The following is a 23,623-nucleotide window of genomic DNA, read 5'->3' on the forward strand; positions in this document are numbered from 1 at the left end:
AGCTGAGTTCAGAGGGACAAGGACATAAGGTAAGGAGACCAAGCTAAGAGCAGTGTGGTCAATTTTCAGTTTCTGTGCTGTCAGCAGAGCTCTCAGACCTTTTCCCTGACTGGAAATGTCCCTCTCACTGAAGTTGAACAGGTCCTGATTTGGTTCTTTAGCTGGCCCAGAAATAATGGGATACAAACAAAGGGTGTGCATCTGCCCCTGCTGCCTCCATTCCCATTCCTGGCCATGGCATGGGGGCCCTGGAGGAACTTGGGCAGGCAGAGACCTTGCAGAGAGCAGCAGGGCAGGGAGCTGTGCTGAACATCCTAAAAGCCAGTGAGGCTGAGATGGTGGATGTGTGGGGGCTGGAGAGCAGCGAGCATCCCGAGAGCTCAGCAGCAGCATCTGGGCTCAAAGGCTGCTGGGGAAGTGTAGGAGGGAAGGGCAGCAGCAGCAGAAATGAGGGGCTTGAGAAGAGCAGGTTTTGGGCTCCCGCAGAATGGCTTTGTGGGGACATGACTGGAGATCAGCACTGGCTGTGAGGTACCTTAGAGGCAGGGAGTTATAAAGCCTCTCCCATGACATCCAAAATGCCCGTGGAGGCAGTGGCACCTCAGAACAACTTGATGTCAAACATGAGAATGCCAGCAGGGAATGCAGCCACTCTTTTATAAAACTGAGCACAAGGGGAGAGGTGCCAAATGTGTGCCATGGTCTCTCCCTCACCATCTCCCTTTCCATTCTCCCTCCTGGGCCAAGCTGCTCCATCAGTTTTCCTTGACTTTTCCTGCCAGGACACAGTTAAATGCATTTCTAAATGTCTTGAGGCATGAATGGGGACAAGGCTGCATGCTTGATCTGAGCACTGTGTTCTACTCTTTGCAGGCTTCCTTGATGTGTTCCAGTGGAGGGGATATGAAGAAGGGGTTATTGGGACCACCTCTGATCCCCCCCATAGGCAAGGCAGTAAGTCCCTCTCTTGGCAGTGCTGCGGGCTCTCTGCAAAGCTCTCCGCAGCTGGAATTCCAGGAGTCCCAGGAGATGAGGTAAGCCAAGGTGTCTGCTGCTGCTGCAGTGTGCTGTTCACCTGTGTGTTCCCATCCCAAAGTGTGGTTATTTTGCACAGGCAGGTGTCCCATGTGTTTAGGCAAACCTCTGTGTATTCCCCATTTTGCCCATCTATGATGACCCAGCACAATGTCAAAGCCAGCACCGATGTGCCAAGAGCAGAGGTGGTGGTGGGGAAGAGGAGGCAGGGCTTCAAAGCACCTCAAGATGGGTCCTCTGCTGCACTTGGCTATTGATTCCCTTTGTAATGGTTGTGCTGTTATTTGAGAAGTGAATTGCATGGGTCTGGGTCCTGCAGATGTTTGAATGCTGTCTTTCTTGGCTGTTAACTTCTGCACCCATGAGATTATGTATGGGCCAATACTGGCTACTGGAGAGGGGTTTGCAAATTCAGGTGCTGCTTCTGTAAACATCAGGGGTAATTTCTCTGTGCCTGGGCCTCCACTGTGAAATGAGATGCCAGAGAAGTTTTGGGGTATAGATGTATAATCAGATCAATGTTTAATATTTTGATCTGGGCTTAAGATCAAAGAGGGCAAGGTGGTAGACAAGAGTTATAGGACCGTACCTGATGGAAAGATATTGGCTTGGATATGTGAGAGAAAATGTAGCTGTGTGATAACAATAAAAAAGGAGACACAAAAGTATAATTTGAATTAGAAATCTTTGGGAGGGCTTTTAAAGTGCAATCTGAATATCCTCCCCTAGCAGCTGAGTTGGAAAAAGCCTTTTTGTTCTTGAAAGAGCCAGGAGGTGTCATAGCATTCTCGGAGACAGCAGTGCTCTGACCACATGTAGCATGAGACTGTCACCTCAGGTTTAGGCATGAGCAGGCAAAGTCAAGCTTTGGCACCTGTACAAAAGTAGCTGCCCTCCATACAGTCTCGTGTCTCAGCTGAGCAGCTCTTGCTGTTTCAGTGTGGCTGTAGGAGCCACTTGGCTCCAAAAGGAGAGACAGCAGAATTGGGGAGTTAGGATGCAAGTTGAGGAATGACTGATGGTGGTGAGGAAGAGGAGGCAGGACTTCAAAGCACCTCAAGATGAGTCTTCTGCTGGACTTGGCTATTGTTTCATACAGAGCTTGGCCAGCTCTCTGTGACTCCTGCAATGGAAAGCTTAAGGAAAATTAATCAGCTTTGCATCCTGGTGTGTTTCTGTGTTGCATTTCCTCATTCATCAGAGTGCCCATGCTAAGAAGGTTTATCTCTTTTCATGGTACAGGCATTCCCTCCCTTCTCTTTCTACCTCCTCACATGTTCATTGTCCTCCATTTTCTGCAGGCCAAGATCCAGCAGCAGAAGCAAGGAGGAGAACTCTGAACATGCAGGTAGGTACAGGGCATGTTTGTCCTAAAATGACCATTGTGGTCTTGACTTAGAGGTGACATTTGGAAAGCTTGATTAAAACCCATTCTTTTTTAAATTTCTTTAAATGCATTTCAGTTTTTTGACGGGCTCAGTGGACTCTCCCAGAGCCCAGTCACTGGGAGTGTTCTCTGGTGGTGCAGTGAAAATTCCTCCACTTTGCAGGCGTGACTAGGTTCATTTTGTCCAAGTCTTTCCGGCCATGTCCCTCTTCGCTCCTTCCCTCAAAGCCATTGCCTCCCATCTGGATCAGCTCTCCTTCTTCTAACAATAATAAAATGTACAACATGGAGCAAGAGAACAAGGACATTGGCACTGGCTATGATAATGACAGTAGAAAACACCAGCAGCAGAGTTCAGAAGGAAAAAGTTGTAAGGAGACCAAACTAAGTCCTGTGCAGTAGATTTTCAGTTTATGTGCTGTAGGCAGAGATTGGAGATCTTTTCCTGTGGTGTGACCTCAGGGAAGCAGCTGAGCCAAAGAAGATCTCAGCTGGACACTGTGCTTCAGGCTGTCTCTGCAGTGGCTGTGGAGTGCAGACTTCATATCCTCAGCATGTGTCAATAACAGGAGAGGTCTTTGAATGGTTTCTGGGCTCTGTTGTGGTTCCTCCTCTGTCTCATGGCTGAGAAAACACCAACAAGCAGTCAGAGCAGCTAAAGTTGTCCAATCTGGACAAGCTGTCCTTCTAGATTTAGTAACCTGTGGGTATCTGTGAGCCATGTCTATGTCTTGGTGGTGTTTTTTGTCAGCTGTGTCTGGTTGGGATGGAAAAAGGTCTTTGCTGGAGCAGGCAGTCCTGCAAAGTCAGTTCCAGGTTGTCTCAGCTTTTGACTTGTACAGCCATGCCCTCTGCACAGTTGTCTCTGCTGCTATTTCTAGACATCATCAGCTTCTGGGCAGCTGTGTGCTGTGGCATGGCTTTGTTTATTAGGTTCTGTTTTGTGGGGCCAGGGTTTTATGAGCCTTCAAAAGGGAACCTAATACACCCAAGGATAGCTTAGCTATTACCTTTGGAGGCGAAGAATGAGCAGGATGGCTTCTGCTGCAGTGTTTGAAACAAAAAGGTTTAATAAAAGGCAAAATAACAAACAGAAAATCCGAGCCAGGTACAGAGGTCTGTTCCTTCTTGAAAACACATTCACAAAAGCCTCGTGGTTCTTTTGTTCTCTTTTTTTCTACCTTATGGCCCAGGCGGGACGTTTTGGTTTCTATCCAATTAGGTGATCCCAAGGTTTTAGTGAAGCCTCTGGGGTCCTATAAGGTGGCTTTTCACCTGATTGTTGAGAGAAACTTCTGGGCTTCTTTCCTTTTTGGGGGGACAAAGGCTAGCTTTACCACTCTGTCATTAGGGGGCACTCTCCTGCACTCCTACACTATAGCTTTAGAATATATCAAAAGGAAACATGCTTATCTGGACGCCTTAACAAAACAGAGAAAAGCATCTTGAGAAAGGAAGATGAACATCAACTCAAGGACTGATAGTTTCGAACAAGGGAAGCTGGACATCACTGTTAGGAGATTTATAGTCCTTGCAATTAAAAGGTGGACCCACATCTGGAATCTGGACCTCACCAGTTGGGAGACTTCTTCTTCTTTTGGAAGCTGGACCCCACCATCTGAGGATACTCCTTTCTGGGATACATCCTGAGAAAAACTAAATCACAATAGTGTATAGAATTGTAACATAAAAATTGGGAATAGAAATTGCTGATGAGTAAAAACAGGAAATAGAAATTGCTGAGAAAGCTTATGAGTACCCCTATAAATAACTGTAAGCCTCAAGTATCAGTGTGCAGTTGGAGGGAAAATTTCCCCCACTGTAGCCAGCACTGCATTGCTCATACTTTACCATATTAAATTAATAAATTGATCACTGCTTGAACATTGGCCTTGTCAAGCTTCTCATTTATAACACCTTAGATAAACAAAACTCTCCCCCACCAAGGAATCCACAACTTGGTTATAAACTTCCTTCTCCCTCGCAGACAGTCTCGCTGTTCCCCATTGTACCCAAGTCGGGTTCATCCCGGCCACTAGAATACTCAGAGTGAGACAATCTGCTAGACTTTTTTCCACCCAATCCCCTAGGTAAAACAAAAACTAAAGGAAAAACACCCAAGAATCACCAGCCTGAGGAGTTTTTAATGTTGTGCACTATGCCTCCCCTACTCCCCGAGAGTCACCCCCACCCAATTTTAAGGTACCGCAGTCTGGTCTGTCCCAGCCTTTGGAATACTCACGAAACCAAAGATTCTTGGAAACGAAAATCTCGGAGGTAGTCCTTGATCCAGGGGAAACCTCCTCTCACATCTGGAATGGATGGGGTTGACTTTCCTGCCTGCTGGGAGCTGCAGCAAGCAGAAAGTGTGCGAATTCACCAGCAGCCCTTGACAGACCATGACCTTCACTTGGCAGGGGCGTCCCTGCACCCTGCAGACAGTCCTTTCCATGGGGTCTGTGCCCCCATGGCTGGGCGCCAAGCTGACATGTGCACCAGTGTGCCCCAATCCCTGGAGGCAATCGGGGCAGGTGCCAGAAGTGGCCGTGCCCTACCTCTGCCGCTGGCTGGCACGGTCACGGTGCAGCTGCTTGAAACGCGGGCTCAACGCCTAAGAATCCTGATAAAGGAAATAAGGAATGACCCTGTGCTGGCTTTTCCGAGCTGCTTTATTTCTGTCCCGTGCGAGGATGGCACTGCTTGGAATCGGCAGCATGGCACAGGAGCTGTTCTTTCCCACGGTGGCAGCAGCGCTGGCGTGAGTCAGATGGCGCAGCACTCCCAGGCAGCGGCAGCACGGCGGTGACAGTCTCTGTCTTCACGGTGGTGACAGTCTCTCTCCTCGCAGTGGTGACAGTCTCTCTCCTCACGACGGTGACAGTCTCTCTCCTGGAGGCGGTGACATTCTCTCTCCTGGCGGCGGGGACAGTCTCTCTCCTGGAGGCGGTGACAGTCTCTCTCCTCACGGCGGTGACAGTCTCTCTCTCTCCTCACGGCGGTGACAGTCTCTCTCCTCACGGTGCTGGCAGCAGCGGTGCTCGTGTGAGCGATCCCCCTCTTGCCAGGAGCCGCGGCCGCATGGGAGGCGGCAGCAGTGCTGGCGGCGTGGGCAGGAGCGAGGTGGCCGATGCCGCGCGAGGTGACCTCCTGGGCAATGAGGAGGAGCTGCAGAGGCTCTGCAGGACTGACAGGATGGGCTTTGGGGCTGGGAGGAGAAGCTGAGGGACCTGGGCTGCTGGAGCTTCTGAAGAGGAGGCCCAGGGCTCATCCTGCAACTGCTCCAAGCGTGGTTTCAGAGAATCACAGAATCAGCAAGGTTGGAAAAGACCTTGGACATCAAGTGCAATCTGTGCCCTGACACCGCCTTGTGTCCCCTGGGCCTCCTCTTCTCCAGGATAAACACTCTCTCACGTGCTCCTCAAAGGACTTATATTCCAGACCCCTCACCAGCCTTGTTGCCTTCTCTGGACATGCTCCAGCCCCTCCATGTCCTTCCTAAATTGGGGGCCCAGAACTGGACACAGCATTTGAGGTGTGGACTCACCAGCGCCCAGCACAGGGGAAGAATCACTGCCCTGCTCCTGCTGGCCACACCATTCCTGACCCAGGCCAGGAGCCATTGGCCTTCTTGGCCACCTGGGCACACTGCTGCCTCATGTCCAGCCTGCTGTCCCTCAGTCCCTGCAGGTCCCTTTCTGCCTGGCTGCTGTCCAGCCACTCTGTCCCCAGCCTGTAGCGCTGCAGGGGTTGTTGTGGCCAAAGTGCAGGACCTGGCACTTGGTCTTGTTCAACCTCACCTTGTTACATTTGGGCCCTGGATCCAGCCTGTCCAGGTCCCTGTGCAGAGCCCTCCTACCCTCCAGCAGATCCACACTCACACCCAGCTTGGTGTCATCTGCAAATGTACTGATGCTGGACTCAGACCCCTCACCCAGATCATCAGTGCAGATACTGAAATCCACGCTGGCTGGCTCTGATCCCTCAGCCATCCTGTGGGTGCCTTGTGATGGATGTCAAGGTGATCTGTTCCATTACCTTGCCGGGCACTGAGGTCAGGCTTACAAGGCCTGGAGTTCCCCAGATCCTTCTTCCAGCCCTTCTTGGGGATGGGCTCACATTGGCACCTCCACTCCTCTGGGACCTCCCTGCTGAGCCAGGACTGATGGTAAATGATGGAGAGCAGCCTGGGGAGCTCATCCACCAGATCCCTCATCCCTCTAGGATGGATCCCATCTGATCCCATCCACCTGTGAGCATCTGAGTGGCTCAGCAGGTCTCCAGCTGCTTCCTCTTGGATTCCAGGGGGCCGTTCTGCTGCCTGTGCTCATCTACCAGCTCAGGAGAACACTTGTCCTGAGGACAACCTGTCCTAATATTGAAAACTGAGACAAACAAGGTGTTAAGTAGCTCAGCCTTTTCCTTATATTTAGGTATTTTATTCTCCACTGCATCCAATACAACGTAGAGGTTCTCCTTATCCCTCCTTTTGCCATTAATTTTTTAATTTTTTTTTTTTTTTAATAGAAGCCACCATGTGAAGTTCTAACTGACTTATCACCTCTCCACTTTTCTTTCTGTGTAACCTAACATCGTCTTTGGAAACTTCCTGAGTTTTAAATAATTTTTTCCCATGAGTCCCCACAAAAGCTCCATGGGCAGCCAGAACAGTAATTTTTCTCACCAGCTCATCTTTTGCCACACTGGGACAGCCTGCTCCTTTCTTCTTAAGATTATTTTCTTGAAATGACTCTCTCCTTTCTGGACCCCTTTGTTTTTAAGGGCTGTTTCCCTTTAAAAGATCAGTACCTGATTCGGTACTCCCCAAATATGCATCCTAAACAGGCCAAAGTCTGCCCCTCCTAATTTTAGTGCAGAAGTTTTGTTGCTGCCCCTCCTGCTTACCCAGAATATTGAAAACTTGATTATTTCATGGTCACTGTGCCCCAAGCAACCTCTGAGCCCCACATCTGCCACCAGCCCTTCTCTGTTTGTGAACATCAGGAGACAGAGATTTCCTTGGCAGTGGGAGTGTTACCAGAAATTCGGTAAAACAGAAAACTCCTTAACACCAATGCAGCATTAAGCAGCATTATTTATTCAGGCGGATGCACGGGGGAGAGCTCCTCCCAAAGCCGTGCAGGCTGAGTACAGGAAGGTTTTTGTTTATTTTCTGTATTTTGCACACATATTCATTGATTGTCCTGGACTAAGCATACATATGATAATCATTTCCCAGAATCATTAAAATATTTCCCCTCCCCTTTACCCATGCGTTCTTCTGTCCTGGGGGTGTCTCTGGTGGTCCCTGGTGGTCTGGACCCCAATATTCCAGTGGGCCTGGCTGAGCTGGCAGGACATCGAGGCTGGTGAGCTTCCAGTTCCCCTCCTCACACAATGGGCATTGAGTGATTTCCATAGGCCTGGGGTTTTGGAGAACAAGCTCCAGGTGTCAGCTCACCTGGTGTAGGCAATTGATCATTTGGTAACATGAGGTCACAGAGTGGGCTATGACATCACTAAGCGGGTTCACAGACATCACAGATGTGAGGTCATGAAGAAGCTATGACATAATAAGCCACCTCTGTGACACCACAGAGCCAGCTGTGACATCACAGGGCAGAGGTCTGACATCACAGCTCAAACTATGACATCACAGAGCAGGCTGTGACATCAGAGACCAGCTGTGTGACACTACAGAATGGGCTGTGACATCACAGAGGGGCTGTGTGACATCCCAGGAGGGCTGTGTGAGGTCACTGGGTTGCTCACTCCGCCCCAGCTCCCCTCACAGTTTCTCCCAACAAATCCAATGCTGTTCATGCTCAGCAGGGTCCCTGTCCCCCGGTATCTGCCCAGCCCACCTGGAGCCACAGCCTCCACCGAAGGATGTTCCACAGGATCCACCCCAGAGTCTGACATGGGGACAAGGGGGCAGGGCTGTGTGACCAGGACATCAAGGACGTGGATTATCCAGGTCACTGTAGCCTGGTTTGGGTTCCCCAGGGCAGGAAAGATGTCTGGCAGCTGGAGCAGGGTTAGGGAAGGGCCTCCAAGGTGGGGCTGGAGCCCTTGGGCTGTGAGCAGAGCCTGAGGGAGCTGGGCTTGTCCAGCCCAGAGCAGGGAAGGCTGAGGGGCTCCTCATCCCAGCCTGGCAGTGCCAGCCAGGAGGGGATGGAGAACACAGAGCCAGGCTCTTCACAGGGGGGCCTGGTGGGAGACAGAAGCCAATGGGTGGAAGGGGAAGCAGGGGAGATCAGCCAGGACAGGAGGAGATGAAATGAATCAGGCTGGTTTCAGCATTTCCTCAACACCAAAAGCAGCCTGACCTCCCTTCTCCATCCACCACTGGCAGCTTTGCAAATCGGGAATTGTTGCAGCTGTTTTGCCCCCACTCCAGGATGAGCATCCTGAAACAAAAATTTAATTGTGTTTATCACAAAACCACATTGGTCTGAAATTAATTTTAGTATGGAAATCACTTGTGGATGGTGGACTCATCAGACACTGCTGGGATGTTGCACATGGCTCAGGGAAGAGCGTGATTGTTATTAAATTGCGTCCTGTTCAACTATGGTCTGTTGACCATGAAGAGAAACTTTCTGTGCTTCTGAGTCTCACCAATTCCTGACCCCCAAAGGACACAATCCTGATGAGTTGTGGTTCCCACTCCAGTGGCTGCACTTGCACCTCCCTCCATTGCCAGAGCAGAGCTCCCTTGTCCCAGAAAGTCCCTGACAATGCAGGGATGAAGGAAACAGGCCCAGCACATTTGTCACCACCAGCCTCTGTGCCCAGCCCTTGGCAGCCCTGGCTGCTGAGCCCAGCTTTGCCCTGGGCTGAGTTTGGCTGTGGCCCAGCTCCATCCTCCTGCGGGGCTCAGGGCCTGTTCCCGGCCATGGCCAGCCCTGGCCAGCCTCTCTGCTGGCCCAGAGGCCGGCAGAGCCCGGGGCAGGGCTGTCTGAGCAGGCCCACAGGTGCCAGGGGCTGTGCAGGAGCTGGCAGAGGCTGCCCAGCAGGGAGGCCATGGGGCACAGAGCCCCAAGGCTGCTGTGGGCACCACGGCACAGGGGCCGTTCCCAGCCGCAATGCTCCTGGCCTGGGCTGGGCCTGCACAGGGGCTGGGCCACCATGGCTGGGCCAGCACAGGGCCACCAAGGGGCCACGCAGCCGCTGCCGGGGCTGACAGCAAGGCCAGGCACACACAAGCAATTGCTGAGCATGGCCTGCACTGGCCAGGGCTTACTGTGCCACAGGCAGAGCTCAGCTGCCCTTGGAGGCTGCAGGAACAGTCAGGAGCCCAAAGAGCCTTCATGGCTGTGCTGGAGACCAAGGCTGGAGCAGGGAAATGCAGGGCTGCTGCAGCATGGGGAGGCCATTGAATTCCAGCACACACCTCAGCTCTCTGATGATCCCGGCACCATGCTGGGCCCTGTTTCAGACTGGAGCAGAGCAGATGTTGATGGGACAGGAGCCCTGTGGGGCTGGCAGGGACCTGCAGCTTGCAAGGTGCTCTGCTCTCCCTCAGGTGCTCTCGGAGAGATCCAATCCCAGCTGGGCACCTCAGGGCACACGTGGCACTGCCTGTTCATGGGCACACAACTGATGGCTGCCTGGAAAGGGGCACAAGTGTTAATACCTGTTAGTTTCATAATATACAATCACATCTTTATTATCTGGGTCATTTGAGTACTTTTAAGGAATGGCAAAGTTTTCCCACAAGGAAGAGGAATTTCCTGGAGTTGTACTGATGGGAGGAGGAGAAATACTCATCTTGCCTGGTACTGGTGTCACCAATATTCTGTTTATTATTTTCTCTCCCTCTTCCTTCAGATGTTTGCAGCTCTCTTTGTTGAAATGGCCATGTCAAAGGACATCTCTTCCTTTAGAGCAGGTGGATTTATGTACTTCCTACTGCTCTCAGATTTCTTCTTTCAGGAAGTCTCTGGTCATTCAAGTGCCTCTCAGTTTACTGGTTTCATGCTTTGATCTGCAGGTAGTTTCCCAATCATTCTGAAGTTCATATAAATATATAATTAATCGTCATCTTAATTGTGTATATATCTATCACAGAATTACCTTTTCTGGTGTCTTTGTCCAAAACTGTTCCTGTACAGAAATCCCTTGGGGATGGTGGACATGTCAGATGCTGCAGGGACATCTCAGAGAGCCGAGGGAAGAACTGTGATGGTGATTAAACTGTTCAAATATTCAACCTGTGTTTGTTGGGAAGAAACCTTTCTGTGCCTCTGAGTGTCACCAGGCCCTGAGACCAAAGGACACAAACCCAATGAGTTGTGGCTCCCACTTGGACCTTGGCTCTGCACAGGAGAGCTCTTCATCCATTTTCTCTCTTTTCTTCCCTCTGGGCAAGGAGGGAGCTCATGACTTCAGCACGTGACTTGTGTGTGCAAAGAACAAATCTGGGCAGAATCAGGGCAGGGAGGGTTTGGGGGGACCTTGGGATCTGTGCTGGGCACAGAAGGTGTTTTCCATTGCTCTGAGACTGTCTGCTATGGAAAGTGGACTTAATACCCAGCAGAGGAATGACTTTTGCATTTGATGGAGCTGTGCCTTCCCTTGGGTTCTATTGGCTGACAATAAATGAACATCCCTCTGTGTCTCAGGCAGCTCCTTCTCCAAGGAAAGCAGGTGGGAGTTGGAGCCAAGGAGCTGAAAGCTGCAGGTCCAACCTGGGCTGGACGGAGCTGTGATTTGCACAAGGCTGCTCTGAGTGCCAGGGCTTGGATGTGGGAAATGGTGGGGTGGGATTAGGGACAAAATCTGATTGATTGTCAGCCATGGACAGTCTTGATTTTCATATCTGCATGAGGAGGTACTTGGATTCAATATCAATTGGAGATTGCACATATCCATTTATTAACAGGAAAAAAAAACCCTAAACAGGACCTAAAAATGTTTTCTCACTGTCCTTGAAAGTAGAATTTATTCAGTTTGAATACACTCCTGAAATCAGTCTAATTAAACACAATTATTTGAAAGGTTTATTTGAAAAAATTGATTTGAAAACAACTATCCCCAGAGGCTTGGCTTGTTAAGGTGTTCTGAATGTTAATGAGCCCTGGGACACTGAATTCCTGCACTGAAGAGCTGAAGGCTGAACGAGCCTCTGCAGCACTGAAATTCAGCAGCAGCCTCCAAGGTGCTGAGGATGTCAGCAGCCCCCACTGAGGCCATCCCTGCCCAGAGACCGTGGGGGAATGGGCAGACAAGGAGAGCGTCCCTGGGGCTGGGCCAGCAGAACTCAGAGGCACCAGCGGCTCCAGCTGGGCAATGGAGTGTGGAATGTGGCTGGGAAAGCCCTGCCTGGGCTGTGCCAAGCAGGATTGAAAAGGTCCTGACCCCCATCCACTAAAAAACTCTCTCAAGGAGACATTTAAAAGGAATTACAGTTGTTTGTGTACTCTGAGTTGGATGCACGGGAACAATACCAACAAGAGATTCTGAGGAGCTCAAAACAACAAAACAGCCTTTACTGGCAACTTTAGAAAATCAGAGAAATTTAGTCAAAATGTTTAATGCATCATTCAATCACCAAAAAACACTTCTCAAAGCAATAACGTGCCCTGTTCCACTTCACAAACTCTAAACCTGTTCAATTTAAAGCTAGTCAGAGTTTGTAAGAGGACAAAAATAGAAGAAGTAGACACAGAAAGAGAGAAAGAAAAATAAGATTTATAGAAGCACAGACAGAGCTACTGTCCTGGCTTGTAAAATAAGCATGTATTCTATTTTGCCATCTGTTGGGAGTTAGGCAGTTTTTTCTTATCTCTTTCAGGAACAATGACACTGCCCGGAAGACAATGTCCTGCTAATGGGCTATATAATGTCCTGGCTTGTAAAATAAGCATGTATTCTATTTTTGCCATCTGTTGGGGGTTAGGCAGTTTTTCTTATCTCTTTCAAGAACAATGACACTGCCAGGAAGACAATGTCCTGCTAATGGGCTATTGAATCACTCACTGTGGCTGGTAAGATTAGTTACATCATCCCATTGGGAGATGCTCCACCCAGAGGGAGGAGCCAAGCATCCCTGCCACCATAAAACAAGCACTTCTGAGACCACAGACAGCCTTCTTCGCTGGATTTCCGAGAGGAATCAGGAACCGAGGCCCAGCTGCTCCTTCGCCGCATTTTCGGAAGGGATCTACATCCTTCTGCAGATCGCCACTCCAGGAGGAGCAGCCACCTTTTGGCTGGACTGCTATCAGCACCCTGACTTCTCAGGGTGTCAGGTTTTTTCTCACTTTGCCAGTGGTTGTTTTGCTTGTACTAAATTACATTGTTATTTAGTTTTTTTTTCTTCCTAGTAAAGAACTGTTATTCCCGTTCCCATATCTTTGCCTGAGAGCCCTTTTTAATTCTGAAGTTGTGATAATTCGGAGGGAGGGGGTTTACCTTCTCCATTTCACAGGAGGCTTTTGCCTTCCTTCACAGGCTCCTGTCTTTTCAAACCAAGACAGATTTTGGCGCCCAACGTGAGCCACGAGGGCATTGAGAAAAAAAGGGATTAACAGTTCTTAGGTAGTTTAATTTTTAAGTACCGCCATGTGGTCTAGTTTTCCCTGGTTTGGGTGGCAAGTGGTCGCCAGTGTATACTTCCCGTTTACAGGCCCTTATCTAAATATGGGTCCTATAACTAAGGCCACTGTGTTTGTTATCAAGTTTGTCCTCTGGGTGAAGGATTCATGGATCTTTAATTTCCTCTGGATGGCAGGTACATGGATTCAGAGCTATCACACACTAACTGCATGTTTTTGGAGTTACTTTAATAATGGTACCTACTGTGAGGAAATGACACGGGGGGAAACTTTCTCCCAACCTTTTAACCATCTTTTTGGGTCTGCTCCACCAGTTTTCGAAGGGTTAAGATCCACTCTAAGTGCTAATGATATCATACAATGGGTGGTGTTGCTGATATGCCTGTTATGTTTAGCACTCAGAGATAAGAGAAGATTAACCTGGATAACTACCCTGACACCTACACCAGAGATGAGGGATGCTGCTGCAGAGCCTGACACTACCCCAGAGACTGGAGATGCTACTGCTCCAGAGCCTGCCCCTGCCCCACAGCCTGCCTCAGAAACGAACCACCCAGATTGGGTGAGGGTGCTGGTTAAGGAGATGCAGGAGATGCAAGAGATGCTGAAGGGGTGCATTTCACCAGCTGGTGAGAAACCCGCCCTTTGCCGTGAAGAGGGACAGTCTAATAGTACAGCTGTGGAACCCACAAATGTTACAACTGTCCAGGTTCCAGCTGAACCACAAAGGCAGTCACAGCCAGCAGCAGTTGCCCCGGTAGAAACAAGGAGGTCTAAGATGAAAGCAGAGCACCCAGATAGAGATAGGAATGGAGGAACCTCACAACCCACAGGGGAGCCAGAAGTTGCGATCATCACCGAGTCCCTGACGTACGAAAGTCTCCGTAATCTGCACAAAGACATTGTGCGACGAGGGCGTGAGGCTTATACTACCTGGCTACTCCGGGTCTGGGACCTTATGGGTACAGGTGTGCAGCTGGACGGTGGTGAGGCAAGGAACTTGGGACCCTTAACCGAGGACTCAGGTATGAATCAGATTTTTGTAAGGGAGCCAGGATCCCTTTCTCTCTGGGAGCGGCTTTTAATGAGTGTCAGAGAGAGGTTTGTCCACAGGGAGAGAATGCAGGAGCACCACCATAGAATGCGTTGGAAGACCCTGGAGGAAGGGATCCAACAGTTAAGGGAAGTGGCAGTATTAGAGGTACTCTTTGGGAGGGATGGACAACATAATAATGACCCCGACAAGGTCAGGTGCACAGGGCAAATGCTGTGGAGTCTGGCAAATCTGGGGCCATCTCAGTACACCACTTTCATTGCAACAATTGATGCTGACACTAACCGAGAGACAGTGGGTTCTGTTGCCAACAAACTTAGAAATTATGAGAGTATGATTAATGGCCCAATGCAGGCTCATATCTCAGCTGTGATTAAGGAGTTCAAAGAAGAGATGAGGGAGGAAATGAGGAAGGTTCATGCAGCACCCGTACGAGTCACAGGCCCCAAAGTCAGAGCCCAACATTCCCCAGCTAGAGAGAGAGGGTACACCCCAAGGGCTAATCTGTGGTTCTTCCTGCGTGACCACGGGGAAGACATGGGGAGGTGGGATGGGAAACCCACTTCTGTCCTGGCAGCATGGGTCCGTCAACTCAAGGAGGGAAACTCTAACCGGGGGAGTTCCACCAAGGTGAAGGTAGCCTCAACCTCCCATGACCAAGCTTTTGGGTACGATCTGTCAGATCCCCTTGAAGGGACCTCTAGGATGTATACCCAGGAGAGGAATAATAACCAGTGTTAGAGGGGCCCTGCCTCTAGCCAGGGAGAGGCATGGGAAAACCGGATCTTCTGGACAGTGTGGATCCGATGGCCTGGCACATCAGAGCCACAAAAATACGATGCCCTAGTTGATACTGGTGCACAGTGTACCCTGATACCATCGGGACATGTGGGGGCAGAGCCTGTTTCTATTGCTGGTGTGACAGGGGGATCACAGCAATTGACCCTGGTGGAAGCCGAGGTGAGCCTGACTGGGAAGGAGTGGCAGAAACATCCTATAGTGACTGGCCCAGAGGCCCCGTGTATTCTGGGCATAGACTTCCTCCGGAACGGCTATTACAAAGACCCAAAGGGACTCAGGTGGGCTTTTGGCATAGCTGCTGTAGAGGCAGGGGACATTAAGCAATTGAACACCTTGCCTGGACTGTCAGAAAACCCGTCTGCAGTAGGACTCCTGAGGGTGGAAGAGCAACTCGTGCCAATTGCGACCTCGACAGTGCACCGCCGGCAGTATCGGACGGATCGAGATGCCGTGATCCCCATCCACAGAATGATTCGTGAGCTGGAGAGCCAAGGGGTGGTCAGCAAAACCCACTCACCCTTCAACAGCCCCATCTGGCCTGTGCGCAAATCTGACGGAGAATGGAGATTGACTGTGGACTATCGTGCCTTGAATGAAGTGACTCCACCGCTGAGCGCCGCTGTACCGGATATGCTGGAACTCCAGTACGAGCTGGAGTCCAAGGCAGCGAAGTGGTATGCCACTATTGATATTGCTAATGCGTTTTTCTCCATTCCTCTGGCAGCAGAATGCAGGCCTCAGTTTGCTTTCACCTGGAGGGGCGTGCAGTACACCTGGAACCGACTGCCCCAGGGGTGGAAACACAGTCCCACTATCTGCCATGGACTGATCCAGACTGCACTAGAAAAGGGTGAGGCTCCAGAACACCTGCAGTACATCGATGACATCATTGTGTGGGGGAACACAGCGGCAGAAGTGTTTGAGAAAGGTAAGAGGATCATCCAGATACTGCTAGAATCTGGCTTCGCCATCAAGAAGAGCAAAGTCAAGGGACCTGCCCGAGAAATCCAGTTCCTGGGAGTGAAATGGCAAGACGGACGGCGCCAGATTCCCACTGAAGTCATTAACAAGATCACCGCTATGTCCCCACCAACCAGCAAGAAGGAAACACAAGCTTTCCTAGGTGCCATAGGTTTTTGGAGGATGCACATTCCCGAGTATAGCCAGATTGTGAGCCCTCTTTACCTGGTTACCCGCAAAAAGAACGATTTCCACTGGGGCCCTGAGCAGCAACAAGCCTTCACCCAGATCAAGCAGGAGATCGCTCATGCTGTAGCCCTTGGCCCAGTCAGAACGGGACCAGAAGTCAAAAATGTGCTCTACTCTGCAGCCGGGAACAATGGTTTGTCCTGGAGCCTTTGGCAGAAGGTGCCTGGTGAGACTCGAGGTCGACCATTGGGATTCTGGAGCCGAAGTTTCAAAGGGTCCGAAGCCAACTACACCCCAACGGAGAAGGAAATCTTGGCTGCCTATGAAGGAGTTCAAGCCGCCTCGGAGGTGATTGGCACAGAAGCACAACTCCTCCTGGCACCCCGACTACCAGTGCTGGGGTGGATGTTCAAAGGAAAGGTTCCTACTACCCACCACGCCACCGACGCCACATGGAGCAAATGGATTGCCCTCATCACCCAGCGCGCCCGTATTGGAAACCTGAATCGCCCTGGGATTTTAGAGATAATCACGAACTGGCCAGAAGGTGAAAACTTTAGTCTCACTGACGATGAGGAGCAGGTACAAGCGACAAGAGCTGAAGAAGCTCCACCCTATAACCAACTACCAGCAGAGGAAACACGCTACGCTCTTTTCACTGACGGTTCTTGTCGCATCGTAGGGATGAACCGGAAGTGGAAAGCAGCCGTATAGAGCCCCACACAACAGGTTGCACAAGCTACCGAAGGAGAAGGTGGATCGAGCCAACTTGCTGAACTCAAGGCCGTTCAGCTGGCCCTGGACATTGCTGAAAGGGAGAGGTGGCCAAAGCTCTACCTTTATACTGATTCATGGATGGTAGCCAATGCTCTATGGGGCTGGCTGGGAAGGTGGAGAAAAGCCAACTGGCAACGTAAAGGAAAACCAATCTGGGCTGCTGATATATGGAAAGACATTGCCTCTCGGGTGGAGAAACTAACGGTGAAAGTCCGTCATGTAGATGCCCATGTCCCCAAAAGTCGGGCTAATGAGGAACACCGAAACAACGAGCAGGTAGATCAGGCAGCGAGAATAGAAGTGTCAAAGATAGACTTAGATTGGCACCATAAGGGGGAGTTGTTCCTGGCTCGATGGGCTCACGATGCCTCGGGTCATCAGGGCAGAGATGCCACCTACAAGTGGGCACGAGACCGAGGGGTGGATCTAACCATGGACAGTATTTCTCAGGTTATCCACGACTGTGAGACGTGTGCTGCCATCAAACAGGCCAAGCGGGTGAAGCCCCTGTGGTATGGGGGGCGGTGGTCCAAGTACAAGTATGGGGAGGCCTGGCAGATTGACTACATCACACTGCCCCAGACACGCCAAGGCAAGCGCTATGTGCTGACCATGGTGGAAGCCACCACTGGATGGCTAGAGACCTACCCTGTACCTCATGCCACTGCCCGGAACACCATCTTAGGCCTGGAAAAGCAAGTCCTATGGAGACATGGCACACCTGAAAGGATTGAATCTGACAATGGCACCCATTTCAAGAACGGCCTTATCAACACCTGGGCCAGAGAACATGGTATCGAATGGATATATCATATCCCCTATCATGCTCCAGCTGCTGGCAAAGTTGAACGGTGCAACGGACTCCTTAAGACTACCCTGAAAGCACTTGGTGGGGGAACATTTAGAAACTGGGAAAATAACCTGGCAAAAGCAACCTGGATGGTCAACACCCGAGGGTCCATCAATCGAGCTGGCCCTGCCCAGTCTGAACCCTTGCACACAATAGATGGAGATAAAGTCCCTGTGGTACATATGAAGGGTATTTTAGGGAAAGTTGTCTGGATTAATCCCACCTCAGGCAGAGACAAACCCATCCGTGGGATTGTTTTTGCTCAAGGACCTGGTTACACTTGGTGGGTAATGCAGAAAGATGGGGAAACCCGTTGTGTACCACAGGGAAACCTGGTCTTAAGTGAAAACTGAGTATAAGATTTCATTGTGACACAGATGGAAATAGAATAAGGGATGGATAATGTCCTGGCTTGTAAAATAAGCATGTATTCTATTTTGCCATCTATTGGGGGTTAGGCAGTTTTTTCTTATCTCTTTCAGGAACAATGACACTGCCCGGAAGACAATGTCCTGCTAATGGGCTATATAATGTCCTGGCTTGTAAAATAAGCATGTATTCTTTTTTGCCATCTGTTGGGGGTTAGGCAGTTTTTCTTATCTCTTTCAAGAACAATGACACTGCCAGGAAGACAATATCCTGCTAATGGGCTATTGAATTACTCACTGTGGCTGGTAAGATTAGTTACATCATCCCATTGGGAGATGCTCCACCCAGAGGGAGGAGCCAAGCATCCCTGCCACCATAAAACAAGCACTTCTGAGACCACAGACAGCCTTCTTCGCTGGATTTCCGAGAGGAATCAGGAACCGAGGCCCAGCTCCTCCTTCGCCGCATTTTCGGAAGGGATCTACATCCTTCTGCAGATCGCCACTCCAGGAGGAGCAGCCACCTTTTGGCTGGACTGCTATCAGCACCCTGACTTCTCAGGGTGTCAGGTTTTTTCTCACTTTGCCAGTGGTTGTTTTGCTTGTACTAAATTACATTGTTATTTAGTTTTTTTTCTTCCTAGTAAAGAACTGTTATTCCCGTTCCCATATCTTTGCCTGAGAGCCCTTTTTAATTCTGAAGTTGTGATAATTCGGAGGGAGGGGGTTTACCTTCTCCATTTCACAGGAGGCTTTTGCCTTCCTTCACAGGCTCCTGTCTTTTCAAACCAAGACAGCTACCAACTCCTGGACTCCAGCAGTTCAGATGGAAATGCCAAGAGGAGGTAGGGTCAAGATGTGTGCTTGCCTTGTGGTCAGCCTTCAATACCCCTTGGTGTTCTGGGGCCCTTCCCCAGGTGGGACTTGGGCTCATTTGGTCACTCAGGAGCTGGGCTGGGGCTCCAGAGGTGGCTGTGGAGCATTGCCTGTGCTGTGCCAGGGACTGGCAGCCACTGCTGGGCTGGGAGAGAGGCTCTGGGGGGAATGGGGTTCCAGGGCAGGGCAGTGCTCCAGGGCAGGGCAGTGCTCCAGGGCAGGGCAAGGCTGGATCTGCCCATTCCTCCCCAACACATGAAATGTTTTGAGCCAACAATCTCCTGCAGTCTGTCACAGGATGCAATGTTGGAGGTGAAATCCCAGTTCTGGCCATGGGCACCTGGAAAGGTCCTCTTGGTTCTGTGGGAACCCCCAGGGTCACAATGGTCTCACTGGTTCCATGAGGCCTCTCAGAGTCACAATGCTTTGCTTATTCCATGGGGCCTCACAGTGTCACAATGGTCTCCATGATCCCCTGACTCCATTGTGTGTCACAATGGCCCCTTGGTTCCATGAGGCTGTGAAGTCTCTTAATGGTCCCTCCATTGTGCCATGAGGCCTTGCAATGTCACAATGGACCTTTGGCACTATAGGGTCTCACAGTGTCACAATGGTCCCTTGGTCTCACAGGGCCCCACAGTGTCACAATGGTCCCTGGGTGTCACAGGGCCCCACAGTGTCACCATGGTCCCTTGCTTCCATGGGCCCTGTGCTGCTGCATTCCCCCCTCCCCTTCTCAGCCCGCCCTGCCAGCTCAGAAATGCTCCTTGGGCCTCGGCCTTGGCCAACAGCCCCTGGGCTCAGCTCCTCTGCAGCTCAGCACAAACACTGTCTGCTCCAGGCACTGCTGTGCCCAACCAGCTCCTGGTTTCTGGAGGAGCAGCCCTGGGAACTGGTTTTGTTCCCTCAGTGGCACAGCATCCCTGTTCTCACACTGCCAAAGAAAGCTGTTGATGCCAAGTGCGGCCAGGATGAACCATTGCTGTGACTGCAGCCCCTCTCTTGGGGCCCTACAAACAGCGCTGCAAAAGGAGCCCCTTGGAGCTCTCCTGGGCCAGCGACTCCCTCTGAGTGGGGCCTCTCCCAGCCGGGAACTCTCCCGTTTGCTGCACTCGGGGATCCTGAACAACGAGGGAGCCTGGGCCGATCCCCCCACTCCTGCAGGCTCAACCCTTCACCCGCTGGGGAGATGCCAAAGGATCCACAGGGAGCATTTCCTGCCCCCAGGGGAATTTCTCACAGGTGCCTTGCACTGACTCTTTGTGTCTGTGTGCACAGAGGAGTGCCTGTGCTGGGGAAATGTGGCAGAAATGCTGCTCTCGGAGGGGTTGGAGTGCCTTGGATAGCTGAGTCAGTCAGGCCTGTAGGTGAGGTTAAGTCACAAGGTCTAAGCTAAGTGAAAAGTTCTAAGAGTTGTTCTGAGTGTTGTTCTGAGTGTTCTAAGAGTTGTTCTAAGTGAACTGCTTCTAAGAGTTGTTCTTTGGCTAAGTTGTTAAGTTTAATATAAGTTACAAGCTAAGATAAATATTGTTAAGTGTTATTCCTCTTTTAAATTGATAAGTCATAGGTTTTAAGTTAGGTTAAATAGTGTTAAGTGCTGTTCTTTTGAAAAATTGTGAAGTTGAAGGTATCAGTTAAGGTTAAGGTGTAAGTTAAGTCCTGTTGAGTTTGAGCTCTGTTCAGCTTTTAGGCCGTATTCCTTTTATCCTTGCCCTCACTGTCCTTGTGTCACACACACACAGAGGGACATTTCATGGTTCATTTGTGGTTGGATTACCTGGATTTTGTATGGTTTTGTTGTTACTGTGTTTCCTTGTTGTGCCTGAAGTGTCCAATCAAGAATGTCTCTTGCCAAGGAACTTTGTGGTGCTGTCCCTTAATATTAAATCTGGTTTTTGCTGATCCCTTGCTGGGGATATTATCAGCGCTCTCAAGCCCTCATTCAGACCAGGGTGAAGGAGCCTTGGCCCAGGCTCTGGCCCTGGGGGACACAGGGACACTGCTGGGGGGTCCCTGTGCCCCTCTCCCACCCCCACAGCCCCAGCCCCCCGTCCCCGTGTCAGGCTCTGGGGTCGATCTCGTGGAACATCCTCTGGGGGAGGCTGCGGAGCCGGGGGCGGGGGAACCTGGGGGGACAGGGGACCCCGCTGTGCACGAGCAGGGTTGGACTGCTCTGGGGGAGCTGTGAGGGGGGCTGGGGCAGAGTGACCGCCTCAGTGACCTCACACATCCCCTGTGATGCCATAGCCCCCTATAATGTCGCACAGACCCCTTGCAATGTCACAGAGCCATCTCTGTGACTGCACAGAGCCCCCCTTTGATGTCACACAGCCTTCTGTGATGTCACATCCCACTCTGAGACCCCTTTGATATCAAAGAGCCAAATAGAGTCAACAGATGTCACAGAGCCAACTCTGGGATGTCACCCTGGAATGTCATGCTGCTGCACTGTGATGTCACAGAAGACTCTGTGACATCAGAATGTTACCATGTGACATCACAGTCTGTTCTGTGATGTCACAGCCTGCTCTATGATGTTACACAGCAACCCAGTGATGTCCCAACCCACTCTCTGATCTCACAGAGCCACCCTCCATGATGGCTGAATCTGCTCCATGGCCTCACACCCTACTCTATGATGTCACAGCGAGCTGTGTGATGTCACAACCCCATCAGTGATGTCACTAAACCCTCTCTGTGATGTCATACTGCCACTCTGTAATGTCACAGCACACACTTTGACATCACAGCCTGCGCTATGATGTCATACAGCCATGCCATGATGTCACAGCCTGCTCTGTGATGTCACACAATCCCCTCTGTGATGCTCTAGCTGCTCGACAACCTCACACAACAAACCCTGTGATGTCATAGCCCAACCTGTGACCTCACACAGCTCACTCTGTGCTGTCACACAGCCCCATGCTGACATCACAGCTGCTCTGTGCCTCTAGGACACAGCCACAGAGGTGCTGCTCTGACATAGCCCCCTCTGGGACATCCCCCAGCCCCTGCCAGTGCTGATCCCTGTCAGCTCTGTCTGTGCCCTGCTGGTGTCCCTGAGCTGCCCTGGCAGTGCCCCAGCCCTGCTGGGCTGTGCCCAGGAGCTGCTCCTGGCCAGAGCTGTCTCTCTGCAGCGCTGCCCTTGCCAGGAGCTGCCTCTGGGCCAGGAGCCCGGCCCAGCTCAGCAGCACAGACACAGCACCAGGACTTTAATCACCCTCTGGGGCTTTGCTGCTCTTTGTGTCTGCCATGGCCAAAGTGCTGCCCAAGGTGGCTCTGTCAGGGCCTTGCAGCTGCTGCCCATCCCTGTGCCCTGTGCAGCCCAGGCTGTCCTACGGTGTCCCTGCCCTGGCCTCTGTCCCTGCAGGCTGTCCTCATCCCCCGCTGCCCCACCTGGCTGGCCCCTTCCTTTGCTGACAGCTCTGCCGCCTGCCCGCCTCTGCCTGCCACACAAAGCCTTGGCCTTGATACCAAAAGGGCTAATTCAATTTTTACCATGCCTGTGAACTTTTAGCACAGGAACAAGGCATGCAAGGGCTGCTCTCCCAGCAAGGATGGTTGGAAGAGAAGAGGACATTTGCCCAAAGAATGCAGAGAAAAAAGAAGGACTGAAACTGGGACCTTGGGGTGGATTTTATGGACATGGGTAAATTGTAATACACATTTAGCAACTCTATATAAGCAACACACTGGTAGAATTACATGTCCACATAAGGTTAGGAGTTATCCCTCACTAAACCTCAGGCCTGAATAAATTATCCCCTCTTAAAGAGCAAATTAGTGTTAAGGAGAATTATTCTGATATTTCGGAGATTTGGTGATGGCAGGGCCTCATGGAACCAAGGAGTCAGCTGCGACACTGTTCACACTCATGGAACACAGGGTCCATTGTGACACAGAAGAACCTCATGGAACCAAAATCCATTTTGGCACACTGGGGCCACATTGAACCAATGGCCCATTGTGACACTGCGGATCCAAGGAGATCACTGTGACCCTGAGAAACCTCTCGGAACCAAGGGGCCGTTCTGACACAGCAAGGCCTCGTGGAACCCTGGGTCCATTGTGACACTGCAGAACCTCACGGAACCAAGGTGACCATGATCTACTACAGAACCTTACAGAACCAAGGGACCATGGTGACACTGCAGAACCTCGTGGAACCAAGAGTCCATTGTTACACTGTGGGGCCCTGTGGAACCAAGGGGACCACAGTGACTTTGGGGGGCCGCATGGAACAATGGAAACTTTTCTGACACTTTAGGACCCACAGGAACCAATGGGCCATTATGGCATGGCAGGGCCTCATGGAATCAAGGGGGCTACAGTGAACACTGTGGGTCTCCATGGGATGAAGGGTCCAATGAAACCAAGGATAACATTGTGACACTCTGGGGCATCATGGTGAATCATTAAAACTGAAAATCATGCACAAAGACTCTAACCAGTCCAAGTTAGAAAGTGGTGTGTTTATTATTGCCGGGGTCGGCTGTTACTTGTCTCTGCCCCAGCACGGGAAAAAGTGGTTCCAGGTAGGCTGCGCTCTCGAAGAAGGAGTCTGGACTCTTGCTTTTAGGTCTTCAGTCGAGTTTATTATTTCTTATCTACAAAGATTTTCTGTCTGTCCAGCTGAGGTCTGATCAGCAAGACAGCCAAAGGCACTCTCCCCCGCCCACGAGGCGGTTGTGTCTTTTATAATGAAAACTACGTATTAGATATTTACCTTTAATTCCCAATACTTTCTGCCCTTGTTGGCAAGTGTAC

At 50.9% G+C, this 23,623-nt stretch overlaps 1 pseudogene; it reads right to left on the reverse strand.

Moving 5' to 3' along the window:
• LOC135292683 (zinc finger protein 850-like) overlaps nt 1-23,623 on the reverse strand; it is a 276,851-nt pseudogene that overhangs the window by 76,980 nt on the left and 176,248 nt on the right.

This window comes from Passer domesticus, unplaced genomic scaffold (assembly GCF_036417665.1).
Source record: "Passer domesticus isolate bPasDom1 unplaced genomic scaffold, bPasDom1.hap1 HAP1_SCAFFOLD_44, whole genome shotgun sequence".
NCBI classification, from domain to species: domain Eukaryota; kingdom Metazoa; phylum Chordata; class Aves; order Passeriformes; family Passeridae; genus Passer; species Passer domesticus.